Source organism: Triturus cristatus, chromosome 4_2, assembly GCF_964204655.1.
Source record: "Triturus cristatus chromosome 4_2, aTriCri1.1, whole genome shotgun sequence".
Classification (NCBI taxonomy): domain Eukaryota; kingdom Metazoa; phylum Chordata; class Amphibia; order Caudata; family Salamandridae; genus Triturus; species Triturus cristatus.
Window position 1 is genome coordinate 331833291 of NC_140586.1, and position 18903 is coordinate 331852193.

Below are 18903 nucleotides of genomic sequence, written 5' to 3' on the forward strand. Positions count from 1 at the left end.
GGAGGCCAGAGATCTTCAGTGCTGTAGATGGCGAAGGCAGGGGCTACTTGGAGCCCAAAGCACAACTTCGAGGAATACCAGGAAGATGATGGATCGGCAAAAGTTTACGGTGTCCAGGGGTCACGGTTCTACATCACCCACGATAGCCACGGGCCTCAGCTTTGCAGTGGGCTCAGGGTAGCCTCGGGGAAGTCTGGAAATCCACCTCTGGTGATGCAAAGACCTCGGTGTCTGGCTGGAGCTTTAGAGTTGCAGACCGGTCAGTTGCTTCTTTGGTGCCTGCCAAGCAGGGATGTAACTCCTTGACCCCAAGGAAGATTTCTTCAGTCTTTTAGTCGAAATAGAACGTCGAATGTCCAGGATATATGTTGCAGAGCTTCGTCCAGGGTAATCTAAAGTCTCAAGGACTGGGTTCCCATACTTATACTAAGTTTGGGGGTTGGACATACTCCAGGGACCCACCTCTGGGAGGGTTTGGAAAGAGGGGTGGTTACACCCATTTCCTTTGTCAAGTTTCACGCCAGAGCAGGGGCAGGTAGCCCCTGCAACCGGTTTGAACTGGACTATGCACAGGGACACCAAGTGTGCCCCCAGTGCAGGACTTCAAAGCACCAGAGAGTGCTCCCACCCAGCCCCAATACACATCTGCCTGTCTGGGGAGGTGGTTACACCTCCATGGGACAGGAAACCTATTGTCTAGGCCTCCCCTGCTGGAGTTTCGGTCAGCAGCAGGAGGTCAGACTCGTGTCTGTGGCAGTGGCATCCATTTTGTGATGCCAGGGCTTTAGAAAGTCTTTATCGGGTAGACCAGTGTGAACATGTCTCTCCCTCTAGAAGGTTGGAATACTACCCCCGCCACCAGAATTGGCCGGGGGGTAGTATTCCAAAGTGTTTGACACCAAACACGACATGTTTCTGTGCAGCCAGTCCGAAGTTAGCATTTACCGCGAGGTTATAATGCACTTAAGAGTATATGGTCAGGCTGCACTACAAACAGCATCAGAGGAGGTACTCCGAATGCTGCAGAGGGGCTCTGCTCATGCAGTGGCACCCTCTCACATAAAAACCAAGCACTCTGCCTTCACGATTGTTAAGGCCTGCCAATGGAGTGACATATAGGTTTTATATGTGTTTGTAATGGTAGTGATATAGGTAGCCTATACCACAGTAAGGGGTGCATGCACCACATTACCCAGGCTATAGTAGCACACCTGTGGTGTCATTTTGGAGTGCTTCCCAGGGGTGGCATAATACATGCTGCAGCCCCTGGTAGGCCTCTGAGGTACCTATGCCCTGGGTACATAGTATACCATATACTAGGGACTTATAAGGCACTCCAGAATCCAATTAGAGATGTATCTAATGTACATGGAAACCATTTCAGAGAGGAAGCAGCTAGGCTGGGTTCCTGATTAGCAGGGCCACAGCCAGACTAAGGTCGAAAAACAGTGAAACAGCAGCAAAAAGTGGGGGTACCCATGTGAAGCAGATCCTACTCTCCTACAGCCAGGCTAGCTTGAATAGTGTGGCACAGTGTGCAAGAGACCCACGTCTGGGCCTATCCATCCCACTTAGGGTGAAAAGCGCAACGCAAACAATTGATGGACGGAATGCTGAATAAATCATAGATTCACCCCCAGTCAAGAGATCTGGTTTGAATCCATTGTTCTTTTGCTCACCATGCCACCCCAGTTTAGACCCAGCCATATGCAAATCAGTCTTGACCCTGTGCCTCATTGGAACAGTCCAGACCAAACTGCCAAGCCAGGTCCTTCCTGGACCGGAAACAAGCGTCCTGGGACCGATTTCTGGGTATTACCCTTCATCAGACAGGCTAGCTTGAATTCAGTGGCACAGTGAGCAAGGGATCCACGTCTGGGCATACCCATCCCACTTAGGGTGAAAGTGCTACGCAAACAAATGATGGACGAAATGCTGAATAAATCATACATTCACCCCCAGTCAAGAGATCTGGGTTGAATTCATTGTTCTTTTGCTCACCATGCTACCCCAGTTTAGACCCAGCCATATGCAAATCAGTCTTGACCTTGTGCTTCATGGGAAAAGTCCAGACTGATTATTTATCATAAAAGAAGAGAGGGGACCCAGGAGCTGATTAAGTTCCAGTGTCCATGCTCAATATGCCAATATCAAAACCAAGAAAGGACACTGTTCCTATCTCAGGGTGCAAACAGTCACCCTTGCGTGAGGGAGCAAAACGTCACTTGTGTTCCTATCGCAGGGTGCAACCAGTCACCCTTGCATGAGGGTGCAAAAAGTCACCTGTGTATCTGAAAAGAAAGACAAGAAGAGAAAGAAGTCCTAGGTGAAGGGGACCCACTAGTGAAATCAAAGAGCAGATTTTGTCCTCTTGTTGCCCTCACACACCCCTTGGAGTGTTATGCTTCATCATCGGGCGTTTGCTCCTCGTAGGGCCGGCACTGCACTTCCCTACGGGTCCCCCGAAGGGTCTCTTTATCGGAGATATTTTCTAGGACTGCTGGATGGTGCATGCGGGTGTGTGGGGGTCCAATGAGGGTAAAAAAAGGGGTGCGTGCCTAGTGATAAATAGGTTAATAAAGGGTAAACATGCAGCGAATGTTTAGATTGTATACCCTTAGGAGACTCAACTGCTGTATAAAATCTTGCCCCTGCGGCACACTATGCCCAGCTGTCAAAAAGGTCATAGGTCAACATGTTTCGTGCCTGCGTCGCCTTAAGGGTCGTTGGCGCTTCTTCAGGACCAAAACTATAAAATACAAGTGCACGTGAAACAACCAATTAAAATACCCTCTAAATCAATCAGGGCGGCCAGAGGACCTGTATACCCATAATCTGGCTACAGCTGCATGGTGTGTACCGCTCCTGATCAATACCTAGGAAGGAAAAACACAAAAGACCACAAATATGAGCATCAGTGACAACTTGATGCCACATAATGTGCCACCGTTGTGTGCACATCAATTACATAAAAAAGCAAAACAGGCACACGAGACATATGAATAAAACATAAATACTCATTGAAGCCCATACCCACCCCCAGTCAAGAGATCTGGGTTGAATCCATCATTCTTTTGCTCAGCATGCCACCCCAGTTGAGACCCAGCCATATGTAAATAGCCTTGTCCCTGTGCTTCATGAGAACAGTCCAGACTGAACTGCCAAGCCAGGTCCTCCCTGGACCGGAAACAAGCATTCTGGAACCGGTTTCTGGGTATTACCCTTCATCAGACAAGCTTGCTTGAATCCAGTGTCTCAGTAAGCAAGGGACCCACGTCTGGGCATTCCCATCCCACTTAGGATGAAAAGTGCTACGCAATTAAATGATGGACGGAATGCTAAATAAGTCATACATTCACCCCCAGTCAAGAGATCTGTGTTGAATCCATCGTTCTTTTACTCACCATGCCACCCCAGTTTAGACCCAGCCATATGCAAATCAGTCTTCTTATGCACTCAAAGAAAAAAGGGGGTGGCATTGCCTGTATCTGCCGCTCCAACCTCCTTGTTACGGAACAACCGGTGGACCCCACAGACTCCAGCGAATACCTCACACTCTCCATCTCCAACAACACCTCACAGCTGTGCAAACTTCACATATTTTACCACCCCCCAGGCAAGAACGGCACCTTTACGGACCTCCTCATGGAAATCATCAGAGCCAAAGTTTCTCCAAACTCTAATGACATTTTTCTTGGCGACTTTTAACTACATTGGAACGATCCTAAGGACCCTCAGGTCAATGCCATCAGAGACTTCTTGGCCGATCAAACCCTTATACAAGCCTGCTCCCTCCCTACCCATTCGGAAGGCGCCACGCTAGACTGGATCATTGCTAAGGAATCAGCAGTCAAACTTATCTCTATTGACCCTTGTGATTGGTCTGACCACCACGCCATCACCTTCCTCCTGCCCAGCACCCACAAAACATGATTTTTTGATTCCCAAACGATGGGTCAGAGACACCAAGAACCTCGACCACGAGAAACTGGCAGCCCGTTGTGAGTCCGACCTCCCCCCCCCTCAGTGCACCACAAGAGCTGGTCTTACAGAGCTGTGTGTGTCAGTGTTCTGGCTATTTGTGGACCTGTTTTCCTATTGATTTCTCAGATGATTGCATAATATGCTTTGTTAGAAGAAGCCACAAATGCATTGAGTGTCCCATACCTTGCAAGGCACCTTATACAGCACGTGTGTACCAGTTCAGAACTGCACCATGTTTCAAACGTCGGTCATTTATTAGCTGTCTGATTCGCTACTGGAACCAATTTCATCTTGGCGCCAGGGCCAATGGGCAAGGAGGCACTGACAGATGACACCTATTATGTAATCTTAGCCCATAAAACAACTTTGGTGGTGCTTTCAGCAGATATCAGTCCTCCATTCCACCCTGGCTGTCCCAGCCCGGCCTCTCTCACCTTCTCAAACAGGTTCTGCCTGGGCGAGCCGCTCAGCTCTGCAGTCTTTCAGGAAAGTGCATTCTGTTCGAAAGATCGCCTGGGACAGTTCCTAGCACCTCACATAGTCCGATTGTGAGAAGAAAACTGGACGAAAAAGCAAAACGCGGCAGCAGCCTCTGCCCACACAGGACGGAAAAGAAAAACGCGTCTTTAAAAGTCGAGCTGTCTTGGTAAGTACTGTGAACGTGGATTTCTTATTTACACGGCTTTGTTTTTCGTTGAATACCCCGCGTTCTTCTTGAGCGTTAGCTCGGAGTGTTAATGCACATACTGCGGAGTCTTAATTCAACTTGCAAGTCAAAGGTTGGAGGCTGTGTGGGACGGGATCGGTTTTTCATTTGAGCTGTATTTCACTGGACTCCAGTCATGAGAGTGAGTTTCAGCCAGTCCTTTATTTTCGAAAAGAGCACTCAAGTGTGCAGGCAAGGAACATACTTACAGGTGTCCACTCATGAATAAAAGCATTCTAGGTACCCATGAACACAGACCACAATACATGCATGGTCCCATGCACAGCCACAAACACACACACCATATGACAAAACAAGAGCAGCCACACTTAGACGGACAGAGGGACTCATGCAAACATAGCTGGCCAGACAACAAACATATGGACCGGCATGTAAGGCGCTTATCAAAACTCTTGTAAGTCTCCGTGCACAAAGACATGCTTGCGCCATACGTGCAGACCAACAGCAGCAATATTGGCACCGATTTACAAAGACTAAAATACATCCAGGCATAAATAAACACACATATATAGATACCTACTCATGGAATACAACGGACAATCCAGTGACATTTTAAGGATTTTGGGGGCCTTGGGCCAAACATATTTTGGGGGCCCCTATTGGGAACAACTTTGGGTTTATGATACAATTTCACCTCTTTCATGATCTCTTTGGCCAGGCCACTGACAGTGCACAGGCACATTGTTGCAAATTCTAAAAGCGTGTACATCTAATATTGAGGGATAGTGACGTGTTTTTAATAATGTAACACAGCATCAGCTCACTAATTATATTGCAAATAATATCAGTGACCCCCTCCCATTACTCTTATGAGTGCGTGCTCCTGTTTTGTCCTAAAGGAATTTTTTTATGGATGTTGCTCGAAACATCAACACAACATTTCTCTGCAAAGTGTCTGGTATAGAGTTTCACATGTCACACACATTGAAAATAAATTATAGGAAAATGGTATTTAAAATAATTTGTTGAAGAATTATTCAAGGTTATTAGGGCAAGACTCTTTGCAGAACAGAGCTGGCTCTAACATGGGGCCCCCTGAAAGGCTGAGGCCCTGGGCCAGAGCCCACTTTGCCCATGCCTTAAAACGTCTCAGGGACAATCCACTGACGTACATAGGAAGTAAGCATTGGCAAAGCCAATAGGTCTGGCTTATAATATTATACATGAACGTGCCTGGATGCTTTTAACTACGGAGTCTTGCGCGCAAAAACTCAACACCCCGGCACTCAGTCAGTTATCAGCCTTGGACTCATTGGCTCATTCTAGCACTCACCCACTTGCTCACCCGCATGTGCTAACTCCCTAATCTTTGTAGAGATACTTTCTACGGTGTCAGCCAGACCCAATGGCTTTGCTTCAACGGTGTGAGGGGGTGAGTGCTTGTGCTAGTGTGACCGCTGGTGGGTGAGGAGAATGAGTATGCTTTCTTTAATATGTGACTGCTACACTGGGATGCATATGGCTGTGCTTCCGGTGCCTTGTGACTACTTGTCTGCGAGGGGTGTGAGAGTGTTGTTGGTGGTGTGAGACTGACACTTTGTGAGGGATGGTGCCTGAATATCGACTCCAAAATATGGCTTGACTATAATAACAATATCTTTTTTTTTTTTTTAACATTTTTTATTGAGTTCTTGGCAATCCATTCATATAATGCAATATATCAAACATAAATAATATGCTGGATCTGGACAGAATACAACCACAGAAAACAAAAAGAAAAGAAACCCATCAAGCATACAGACAGCTCAACGATTTAAATTCTGACAACAAATCTCGAATTTTATCTAGCGTAATCAGACAAATAATTTCAATCAAAATAAGAGTCCCATATTTTGGTGAATTTACGCAATGCCCCAGTCCTTTGAGCAAATATAAATTCGGTTTTCCTGACTCTCTTAATTTTTTGATAGCATTCATCTACAGTTGGAACTGTTTCTGTCTTCCAATACTGGAGGATCAGTGATCTGGCCACTGCTACTAATATATACAGAAGTTTCGCCTAAGAATCAACCAAATTTAACTCTGGATCAAATCCAAATATGATTAAATTTTCATAGCTGGTGATCGTAAAATGTAAATGAAGAGAGAACAAAGAAAACATTCCTTTCCAAAATGTCCTAATTTTAGGACAAAAGGCCATTATATGAGACCAGTTAGCCAGGTCCGGTTGAGTGCATCTAAAACAGGTAGGTGACGTAGTGCTATACATTTTAGCCAAGGTTGCAGGGGTGTAATATAAGAGCCACTTACTGAAAAAGAGCATTCGTCGCCAATTGTCACCTCTCAAAACCGTGAAATTAAATTTATTTAAAATTTTCCAAGAATTATCAGTTAATTTATTGCTTTCCTGCTTCTGCCACTTTTTTATTGCTTTGGCGCTTACATCCTCCTCCCTGCTGTGTGCTGAGCTTTTTCTCCATTTTCCGGGATTTTGGAAAAGTGGGGACCAGAAAAGGTCCTTTATTAAATGAGAGAATTGACTATTCTGCGCTAAATCGAGATGAACCAGAGATTTATACAATAGTACATATAAACCCATGAGAAGAAAGTTTCCATGAATTAAGATAGCCATCTCATCAGGAGTCAGCCAAGCTTCATCTTTCACAAAGTTCGATAAAGATATGAAACCAGATCTGGCCCAATTATGTATAGTTTCTGGCCCCATGTTAATCCCGAATCCAGAGGCAGCTTCACTCAGTGGAGTTGTTAAGTTCAGAAGAGAAAGAGAGTACCTTTTCAGCATAGCATCGCGCTTTTTAAGAAACCAACTCAGGACCTTATATCTAACTAATTTAGGTGATTTGACTATCGAAAGTGGAGAGGGAATTTTGGTCTCTTTACAAATTAAATGAAATTTTTTTTTATGAACAAAGCCTCTCTAGGTACTAAATGTTTAAGACTATAATAACAATATCAATGGTAAGCTTATTGTTTTTTGTGTTGCTGTAAATAAAAAAAAAGGTAAAACTATAGTGTAATAACATTTTGTGACATTTAATATAGTTTCATTTATATTGTAATGTTGTAATGTGTATGTTTTATTAGATAATTTTAGATACAAATGCATTTTCCTTAGTTTTTAATAATATTTTAAATTTTTTAGATATTTGATTTTGTGGGTTATTTTGAGGATTTGGATTGGTAGTATAATATATTTAACTCTTTTTTTTGATTAAATCAATTTTTGGTTTACATGTGTTAATGTAGTTGTTATAGATTTTATAATCATCAAATGTTTATTTACAACATAGTTCTGTACCTGTCTTCCTTGAACCGCACTGCGGTTTTCCCGATTGTGTGTAGGGAGTATCTGGCAGCATTCCCCACCCACTTCTGGGCAGCAGACCGGAGGGGGCGGAGCCTTCCCACTATTTAGCCCACATGCCACAAGCTTCGCGCAGCGGACCAGCGCGCAGGCTGAAGGCTAAAGGCAAGCTGAAGCACTGTTACTTTTAAACAAGCATTGCTGCTATTTTAATAATTGAAGAATCCTTCTTTTAATTGTGCCACTTTTACTTTTACTTACCTGTCTTCCTTGAACCACACTGCTCCCCGGTCCACCACAGGTTGTCCCGATTGAGTGGAGGGAGTATCCGACAACATTCCCCACCCACTTCCGGGCAGGAGACCGGAGGGGGCGGAGCCTTCCCACTATTTAGCCCACATGCCACAAGCTTCGCGCAGCGGACCAGCGCACAGGCTGAAGGCTAAAGGCAAGCTGAAGCGCTGTTACTTTTAATCAAGCATTGCTGCTATTTTAAAAATTGAAGAATCCTTCTTTTAATTGCACCGCATTTACTTTTACTTACCTGTCTTCCTTGAACCGCACTGCTCCCCAGTCCACCACGGGTTGTCCCGATTTTGAGGAGGGAGTATCCGGCAACATTCCCCACCCACTTCCGGGCAGGAGACCGGAGGGGGCGGAGCCTTCTCACAATTTAGCCCACATGCCACAAGCTTCGCGCAGCGGAGGCGCGCCACCGGCGCACCAAAGGCAAGCCCGTCTGCCCCCGTGTGTGGCGGGCCGGGGCCAGGGGCCAGAACCCATGTCCGTTTCCCATCCTACATTAGATTCTATGGCCCATATACCCTACGTAACCTAAGGAGAACAACATCTCACAAGTGCCGCCACTTGTGGAATGTAACAGATGAACACACTGACTGTCCACACTGTGGGTTTAATTTTCGGCCGGTCGTCAAGAAACGGAACACCCCCATAAATCCCGCCAGTATGAAGATGTTCTTGCTAAACTACAGATCGTTTCCTAAGCATGCCACTGAAATCGCCCTACTATTGGAGGACCCTTAAATCTGATGTTCTCTTCCTAATGGAAACGTGGCTTAGTAAGGAGTCTGAGCCGGTCCTCGTTCAAAATCTCCCTTGCGGTTACCTCATACAACAATAGGACCGTAAGGAACACAGAGGGGGGGCATAGCGATCAATTTCAAAGACCAATTTAAGTGTCGCATCTCTCCAGATCAGTTTTCAGAATGCGAGAATTTCCTCTTTTCCATAGATTTCTCCCCCACAATCACTTTCTCTGGGTTTCTACCCAGACCCCTGGGCCAATTCCTCAACACCCTCCCGATAACCATCGCCAATTTAGCTTGCTGGCCATCCAACTTCACAGTATTGGGGGATCTTAATATTCATCTAGACAATACCTCTGATCACACCACCAATTAACTAAACTTGAGCCTCTCCTCACTTCAGCTAAAGCAGTTAGTATCTAAACCTGCCCACATTAAAGGCCACCTGCTTGACCCCATCTTTAGCAACTGCCCGATCTTACATCAGGGGTGCCATCTCCGCTTCCCTGGTCTGACCACTTCCTGATTCCCATGACTTGGAAATCCCAAACTACCCCCTTCCTTCCAATTCAACCTCACGCCGGGAATGCAACTGGTCCAAGCTTTCTAGAGAACGCTGGATCTCAGCCCTCAAAACCTCCAGACCTAACAGTGACCCCAACCCCACCCAACGAAAAATTTAATTACTGGATCCAGAGCTCCTTAGACGTCGTACTTCCCATAGTGCACACCCACACTAAATACAGAGCAAAGATGTCTTCCTGGTACTCCCCTAAATAACGGGAGCTCAAGCAACACTGCAAAAGGTTAGAGAGGAAATGGAGACAAACCTATGCAGCCCCTAGCAGAGCCAAATCCAGGGAGGCAATAAACACCTATAAATATGAAATTAAACTCGCTCAAGCTGCCTTTTACGAGGAGAAAATCAAGGCAGCTTCTAACTCTCCCAAGGAAATCTACTGGATTGCCAAAACGCTTTCTAAACTGCCCCAGAAGCAACCTACTTCTGACGATGCTCTTTCCCGGTGTAACAACCTGGCAGAGTTTTTCCACCAGAAAGTACAATACATATATTCCACCTTCACTCCTACCCAGTCTGAATCCACTAATTGTTTAGGACGAGGAACTCAAGCCACATTGGAACTATTCCCCCCCCAGACCTCGTATCCTTAGATTCCATCATGCACCGGGTAAAGTCAGGCTCCCCCCTGGACCCAGCGCCACCCCGTGCCCTGCTACCAGTCATTGTCACTCGGCTAGCTGTATCAGAGGACCTGGTCTTATTCCGTGCATTGTCACGTTTTCACGGACCTGAGCCACTAACTTCGTTGTATTGTCAATAAGTGGTCTTTACTCCCGGTTCCGTCTATTCCAGTATTTTCACGTTCATACCCGTAATCCTGTTTTCACCGCCGGATCTCACCCTTGACGCTTGTAGCGCGGTTTACACCTCCGAGGCGTTGCACACGCTGTGCATACGGACTCCTCACTACGGCAATTTCTTTAACAATCAGGCCTGTACATATCACTGTCCTGATGATGATCCTAGTATCCTCTTAACAGGATCGAAACGTCATCGACCTTAGTTAAAACAGAATGCACATCAATCCATTGCATAAAAAAGTGCAATTGCTGTTTTGAAAAAGCTTAAAACATTGGATAATGTAAATAAGCTCCTTTGTCTTGCCTGAAATGTCTTTGTGTGTTTTGTAAATGTCATTGTTCTTAGAGGATACAGGACTGTGTCCCACAAGTATTTTGTTGTTGTATATCTGCATTGTTTTATTGAAGAATTAAATTGGTTGTCCGGATGGACATCCTTAATATAGTACCGATTCTGGACTATATTTATTTTCATCCCTATTCAAATAATTTGAGGACCACTGTTTTTTGTAATTGACTGCTACCAGTCATAGCAAACATCACACCAACTGTTCTCGACCTGCTGAATGCCTCCATCTCCGCAGGAGTGGCCCCCTGGCATGGAAATGTACCATGGTAAAGGCCCTCTTAAAAAAGACAAATCACGACCAAAACAACCTGAGCAACTATTGCCCAATCTCCCTACTTCCCTGGCTGAGTAAGATCTTGGAAAAACATATTAACTCAGTGTTGGTAGAGTTTCTAGAAACCAACAACCTACTCCATCCTTCACAGACTGGCTACCGTCCCCAACACGGGACCAAAACCGCCCTCCTTGCTGTAACGGAGGAGGTAAGGAGGATCTTGGGTCAGGAAGGCTCTGCGGCAATCATTCTTCTCAATCTCAGTGCCACATTCGACACTGTAAACCAGGACACGCTGATTCTGAGACTAAGGAATCTGGTTGTATCAGGCAATGCCATCGCCTGGCTACATTCCTTCCTAGGCGAACAATCCTTCCAGGTCTCTGAAGGGGATGTTGTCTTCAAACGGATGCCCCTAAGCTGTGGTGTGCCTCAGGGTTCGTCCCTGAGCCCCACATTATTTAATATTTACATGACTCCCCTGGCAGAGATTGTCCTCCCATTTGGCATAAAAATCATCACCTACACCAATGACACTCAGCTTGTGGTGGCATTAAACTACCCCAAAAAATTATCAAGCAATCTTGGAAGCTGTCTTGAGGAGGTGGCCAAATGGATGGAACTCTCTTGCCTGAAACTCAAGGTGGACAAAACCGAGATTATGCTTCATCGTAAACTCCCCATCTCTCAACTCGGAGCAACTTTGGCTGAAATGCCTTGGCCCCGCACCAGTACCCAAAGACCAGATCAAAAGCCTTGGCATATGGTTGGACCACTCCCTCAGCTTTAACCACCAAGCGGTGAAAGTCACGGCTGCTTGCTAAGGTCTGCTGAGGATGCTATGTAAGATTCTCCCCCTTCTCCCATTTCAAGCAAAGAAAATCATGGTAGAAGGTCTTATCCTTTCCCGTTTGGATTATGGGAATGCCCTGTACCTAGGGGCCCCGCGATCCACCATGCGCAAGCTTCAAATAATCCAAAACTGTGCAGCCCGCACACTCCTCCAGACCCCTCATCGACAGTCCGCAGCCCCTGTGCTAAGAAGACTCCACTGGCTACCAGTTAGGGAGAGAATCCAATTCAAAGCCATGTGCATTGCGCACAAGGCTTTTTGGAAGACAGGCTCTTTAATGAGCCAACCCTTGATAACCCCCTACCAGCCAAAAAGGCACCTCCGCTCATCATCCTCCTCCCTCGCCTTACTGTCCAGAATAAAGAGAGCTAGATGCGGTAGACGCTCCTTTTCCTACAACTTCACCAAGCTTTGGAATGCTCTCCCCCTCCGCATGCGGATGGAGCCCAATCTCCTACCCTTCCGCAAATTTCTAAAAACCTTACTTTTTAACAACTGCTGATTCCTTTCCTCTGTCTGCGTCTGTCCACAGCGCGGGGATGCCTCAGGGTAGCTATCGCGCTATATAAATGTTTTTTTTCATTTATTCATAGATTTTATAATCAACAAATGTTTATTTACATCATAGTTCTGATTTTTTTTAAATAATGTTGTTTATTTAATTTGAGATGTTTTGATATTTTGAAAAGAGACTTCATTATTTTCCTGTGATCAGAGATAGACATATAGGGCCGTATTATGGTAAAAGTGCATTTTCATTGTTTGTGCCGGGGGCGTCAATAAAAATGCGCCCCTTATGCAAACAGTGTAAATATGCTCTACTACTAGAGATGCTCTGCCGCCCAGGCAGACGCGAACTCGTGCTGCCCTGGGGGCAGGGTATTCAGGTGAAAACCGGAGCAGCTGCTTTACAGCCGCTCCTTGTCTTCACTGTGCAGGCAGCAGCCACCTGCACCTTTGAAGGAGATTAGAGATTCCCTTGCAGGCGGGTGAGTGATGTAATATGTGACGTCATCAGTAGTGCATTGCGGGCGCGCGAGTTATAGTTAGCTGAACTAACTATAACGGGGGAATTTCAATGGTTTTGTACGAGTGAAAAGTCCAGCTAACTATAACGCCCCTGAAACCTATGGTTTTTTCAGTGAATTTCTAAGGTTTTTTAAATGCTAATTCCTAACTATAACATGCCTGAAACCTATGGTTTTTTCAGTGAATATATAGATATATATATATATATACGCACGCGCACACACAAATATAATGAAATATAGCAGAACAAAATAGTGGCCAGGTGGCAAACTTAGGGGATGAGAACAGCATGGAGGGGAGAACTGGAGGCAAGTAGGGAGAAAAACAGTGAGAAAATGTAAGAGACATGTGGAGAGAGTAAGGCAGAAGTGAGAGTAAGAGAGACAGAACTAGCGAGAAAAGGTTAGAGGCTGGTTAAAGATGAGAGGCAAGAGAAGCGGACATGTGGATGTAAAAACACGGAACCAGTAAGCAACCGGAAGAGCCTGGTCGTAGGGAAAAGGGCAGTGGCAGTGCTTTAAATGGGCCAGCACTCACAGGTACTGACTACTGGCACTTCTTATTTTTATCACTATAAGTACTGCTCTTCTCTACTGTGAGGAGAGTACTGGTACTCATGAAAGGTAGGCGGATTGGCTTCAAGTGCTGGTGAGCACTAGGCTGTCAGCGTTGGAACCTATCTGACAGCCAAGGCCCACTGTAATCCTGAGTTGAGCTGCGGCTGAACTATTCAGCGTGGACTTTTTGCATGATGTCCCTGTGTTCACCATCACACCGTGTTTGACAGTGGAGGCCCCATTTAGGCCCTGTGTTGTTAATCACATTCACACTATCGTGTGGATTTGTGCAAACACCGGTATGGCGGCAGCAGGCTGATAGCGGCTATTAAAAAAGCCATGCGAGGTGAGGAGTTTAAAATGGCTTTAATCCCACCTGAGACTTTTGTGTGAGTGTTTGCATATGGCTGTGTGCTTGCCTGCTTGTGTATGCCTGCTTGAGTGTTCCTGTTCTTCTGTGAGAGAAAGAGGGAGAGAATCAGGACACTCTCAGGAGATATTTTAAGGGGACTGTGTGGAATGCTTTTGTGTACATGTGTGCTTGTTTCTTTCTGTGTGTGTGTGTGTGTGAACGCTTGAGAATTTATAGTATTGTGCCAAACAACAACAAATAACAGAATGGCATTAAGAAGCAGCAAATATTACAAATCAAGGAAATGTTAATATATTATCCTGTTTGGCTTTCATTTTGTGTAATGAGTTAATCTGTTTTGTTGACAGAAATGCATTTCTCATGTGTTTTGATATGTGATGCAACTGGTACAGAAGTCATTATGTATGATCATATCTTCCCGAAGCCCCGCCCCAAAACCCGCCCACTTGCCACACTTCTAGCTCATTTTAATGAGTACCTGCACTTATTTTTTGCCATTTAAAGCACTGATGTAATTACCTTTTTTCCAGTACTACTCCGCACATACACGTTGTCAGTAACTGAAAACATATAATGGATCTTACCTTTGTCTTTAATGGACAGACATAAACAAAGAGTTTATCTTGGGAGTTCCAAGTTCATAAGATTTAACAATGTGTGTTTTGTTGTCACTGAACAAAATAGACCAGAGTTTGCAGCGTCAGAAAGCGCCGAGATTTCTCAGCCACCGGTCAATGGGACATCGTGACAGAAAAGGATGGGAAGCGAGAGTCGGCTATCTTCGATGCTGTACTGGTCTGTACCGGCCGCTTCATTCAGCCACTTTTTCCAATCAAGTCTTTCCCTGGTAAGTGTTGATGTCAACGCCAACTCTACTGTGAAGGAGGTTGGGTAACACATGCTCCTCCCCACAAACCTGATGGGCATCAATAAGAAATCCAAAGCCTGACTTTAACAACAACCTGGCTGGTTTATTTGTGGTTTAGTCCAGTTATAGATGCCTGAACGGGTGTAACCTTTCAGGAAATTTGACAGTTTATAACTCTATAAAATATTAATGTTTATTCAATGTTTTCTCTGTTCCCTCAACAGCCTACATGGGCAATGTATCCATTCTAAATACCATTCTGAGAAGAATCAATCATATACATTACATTTCATCTCAGTCTAATACATTGGAGAGGTGCTCAAATGACATGTACAAATAGATGAACACGGACAGTAGAGAGAGAGGGAGAAAGCATCAGGCAGTCAAAGAATTGAGTTTATCGGGTACAGCTGTTCTTTCAGTGGTGAGTCATAATAAAGATGAGTCTGTGATGGCTTACGGAAGGTGATTCAATCACTGTACATATCTAAGAATCCTTGATAGTGCATTCCAAATGTTTGAGGTAAAGCAGTAGATCACATAACTTGAAATTTTAGATGTAGCTATTTGTAGAATTTCAAGTAGACGGCTGTTGGAAGGCGGACCTCTGGGGAGTCGGCGGGACCACCCAGTGGGCCTCCTTACTGCAAGTAAGTAGCCGAGCGCCGCTGAGAAGCCTCCTAGGGGAGGTCCTTCCCCTATAATCGTACTAGCCCAGTAACCCCACCACACAGGACTTGACACTGGTATCAGTTCTCATATATTTTTATCGGTGATTATCGTAGGTTGCTTTGGCAATATGTACAGGTGGATCGAGGGATCCGAAAAGAGTCTTAACGTCTTTGTGGGGAAGGGGTAGCGGGACAGTCTCAGTATCAGCCTGGTACGGGGGTACCCTGCGCCCAGGTATTAAGCCTCAAGCTGGAAGGGACTCCGGGAGTCAGAGTGTCGGGTGCCAGACACAAGGGCGGCTCGAAGAGGTTGACCCGCGACGGAGTCAGCAGGGCTCGGAGCGTCAGTTCAGCTAGCTCGAGCCGCGACGAAGTCAGCAGGGCTCGGAGGGTCAGTTCAGCTAGCTCGAGCCGCGACTAAGTCAGCAGGGCTCCGATGGTAGTTCCACTAGGTCGAGCCGCGACGAGGTCAGCAGGGCTCCGATGGTAGTTCAGCGAGGTTGGGCCGCGACGGCATCAGCAGGGCCCCGAGGTTTCCGTGGGGATCTTATTCTCAGCGAGGTGGAGCCGCGACGCAGTCAGCAGGGCTCGAGGTACAGTTCCAGGCAAGAGTCTTTTCCGTAGGGTCATCCGCGATCCGATCAGCAGGGCTCTCGACTCCAGGATACAACTACTGTCCTGGGGCGGGTTCGCCCCAGATATAGGTCTGCAGCCCTTTGATGTCCGGACCCTTGCGTCCGGGGGGGCGGAGAGGCCGGGCCGGGAGAGGCCAGACACCCAGCGGGAGAGGTGCCAGTGCCCAGGGAGGCCGGAGAGCGATCGCCCCCAGGCGTTGGGGGGACGGTTGGGGGTCCCATCGAAACTCCCTTCCTCCGGGATCGGGGGATTGGCCACGTGGTGCCCCCTGGCCGGACCTTGGTGCCTCGATGTCGGGGTTTTGCTGGGTCCGTGGCCGGGAGGGCCGGGTCACGTTGGCTGGTGCGGTTAGATGTGTACAATCCAGGGGGGACCCCGAAGGGCGAAGGGGTCCCCGGTCGGCCTGAAAAGGGGGCCAGGACCACGCCACGAGGCCGGGTCCAACAGGTGTCTCCCCCAGCCGAAGGCAAGGAGAGTCACCCATCTCCTTGGGGGTTCTCCTCGCCAAGGCGGAAGAAACGGGACAGGCCGTCGGCATTGGCGTGGTCGTTGCCGGGCCGGTGTTCCACTGTGAAGTCCATCCCTTGCAGAGAGATGGACCATCGCAACAACTTCGGGTTCTCTCCTCTCATTTGCATTAACCACCGCAAGGGCCGGTGGTCCGTTTGGACCCGGAAGTGGGTGCCGAAGAGGTAGGGCCGGAGCTTTTTGAGGGCCCATACCACGGCGAAGGCCTCTCGCTCGATGGTGCTCCATCTCTGCTCTCGGGGCAGCAGTCGCCGGCAGATGAAGGCCACTGGTCTGTCAAGGCCTTCCGAATTTACTTGGGACAGGACCGCCCCAACCCCGTACTCCGAGGCATCGGTCTGTACTATGAATTCCTTGCTGTAGTCGGGGGCTTGCAGCACAGGAGCGGTACAAATTGCTGTCTTGAGGGTCTCGAAGGCCGCCTGGCAGCGGGGCGTCCAGTTCACCTTTTTGGGTTGCTTCTTGGACGTAAGCTCCGTGAGAGGTCCCACAATGCTCCCATAGTTTTGGATGAACCGCCGGTAATAGCCCGTGAGGCCCAGGAAGGCCCGGACAGCGGTTTGGGTGGCTGGGGGCTCCCAGGCCTGGATGGCGTCAACTTTTGGCTGGAGGGGAGCCACCTGGCCGCTCCCCACTTGATGACCCAGATAGGTCATGGATCCCTGGCCTATCTGGCATTTGCTGGCCTTTATCGTGAGTCCGGCTCTCTGGAGGGCGGCCAGAACCTCCCCGAGGTGCCCCAGGTGCTCGGCCCAGTGGCTGCTGAATACGGCAATATCGTCCAGGTAGGCGGCGCTGAACGCTTCCAGCCCGGCCAGGACCTTGTTCACTAGTCTTTGGAAGGTTGCCGGGGCATTCTTCATGCCGAAGGGCATCACCCGAAAGTGGTAGTGCCCATCGGGAGTGGAGAAGGTGGATCGCTCACGGGCGCCGGGGGTGAGCCTGATCTGCCAGTATCCGGCAGTGAGGTCGAAGGTGCTTAGGTAGCGGGCTGCTCCTAGGCGGTCGATTAGTTCGTCTGCCCGAGGAATGGGATGGGCATCGGTCTTGGTGACGGCATTCAACCCTCGGTAGTCCACGCAAAATCTGAGTTCCGGGGTGGTGCCTGGGGCGGCGGCTTTCGGCAACAGGACCACTGGGCTGGCCCAGGGACTGTCGGAAGGTTCGATGACCCCGAGGGCAGCATCTTGGCGACCTCGGCTTGGATGCAGGCACGCACTCGGTCGGGTACCCTGTAGGCTCGGTGCCGCACGGGGGGCTGTCCCCGGTGTCGACGTCGTGGACGCACCAGGGAGTGACCCCGGGAGTGAGGGAGAAGAGGGCAGTGAAGGGTTGCAGCAGCTGTTGACAGTCGTGGCGCTGTTCCGAGGTCAGGGTGGTGGAGAGTTTGACACCCTCTATGGAGCCGTCGTGGTCGGAGGTCCTCAGGAGGTCGGGTAGGGGCTCGGAGTAGCCTTCGCCCCCATCATCGGTAGCTAGCAGCAGGCTTAGTTCCGTTCGGGTAAAGTGGGGTTTGAGCCGGTTTGCGTGTAGAACCCGGAGGGGGTTCCTGGGGGACTCCAGGTCGACTAGGTAGGTGACGGGGCTCTTCTTCTCCAACACCTTGAAGGGCCCGGTCCATTTGTCCTGGAGGGCACAGGGGTCCACGGGTGACATGACCCAGACTTGCTGGCCTGGCTCGAACTCAATGGAGGAGGCGTTCTGGTCATACCAGCGTTTCATGTCCTCTTGGCTGGCCGCGAGGATGGCCTCGGCCAGTGCCCGGAACCTCCGGGTTTGGTTCCGCAGGGTCAGGAGGTACCGGTAGACGTCGGGAGGGGCATTTCAGAGGTTCGTCTCCCAGCCTTCCTTGACCAGGCTGAGGGGACCTCGGACAGGGTGTCCGTACAAGAGTTCGAAGGGGCTGAACCCCAGAGACTTCTGCGGGACCTCCCGATAGGCAAATAGGAGGCAGAGCAGCAGGACGTCCCATTTCCGCCTCAGGGGCTCTTCCAGGCCCTTGATCATCCCTTTCAGTGTTCTGTTAAAACGTTCGACTAGTCCGTTCCCCTGGGGGTGGTACAGGGTGGTGAACTTGTAGGTGACCCATAGGGACCGCATGTATTTCGATATAAAGTTCGTACCTCGGTCGCTCACCACTTCCCGGGGGAACCCCACTCTCGAGAAGATTCCCATCAAGGCCCGGCCCACCACGGGGGCTGTCACAGTTCGGAGAGGGATGTCCTCCGGGTATCGGGTGGCGTGGTCGACTAGAACGAGGATGAAGCGGTGACCCAGGGCGGTTCGGGGGTCCAGGGGCCCCACTATGTCGATCCCTACTCGCTCGAACGGGTTGTTGACTGCCGGGAAGGGCTGGAGAG

The 18903-nt window shown here is 48.4% G+C and overlaps 1 protein-coding gene across 3 annotated transcripts in view; it reads left to right on the top strand.

Moving 5' to 3' along the window:
* Positions 1-4374: 4374 nt before the first annotated feature.
* The window catches only part of LOC146833819 (dimethylaniline monooxygenase [N-oxide-forming] 2-like), a 230324-nt gene continuing 215795 nt past the window's right edge, over positions 4375-18903 (top strand). For 2 of the 3 annotated variants that reach the window (XM_085601709.1, XM_085601711.1), the window contains exons 1-2: positions 4375-4630; positions 14525-14687. The gene's annotated coding sequence lies outside the window, so the exon portion shown is untranslated. The remainder of the gene's footprint in view (positions 4631-14524; positions 14688-18903) is intronic. The other variant, XM_085601710.1, reaches the window with a different exon arrangement.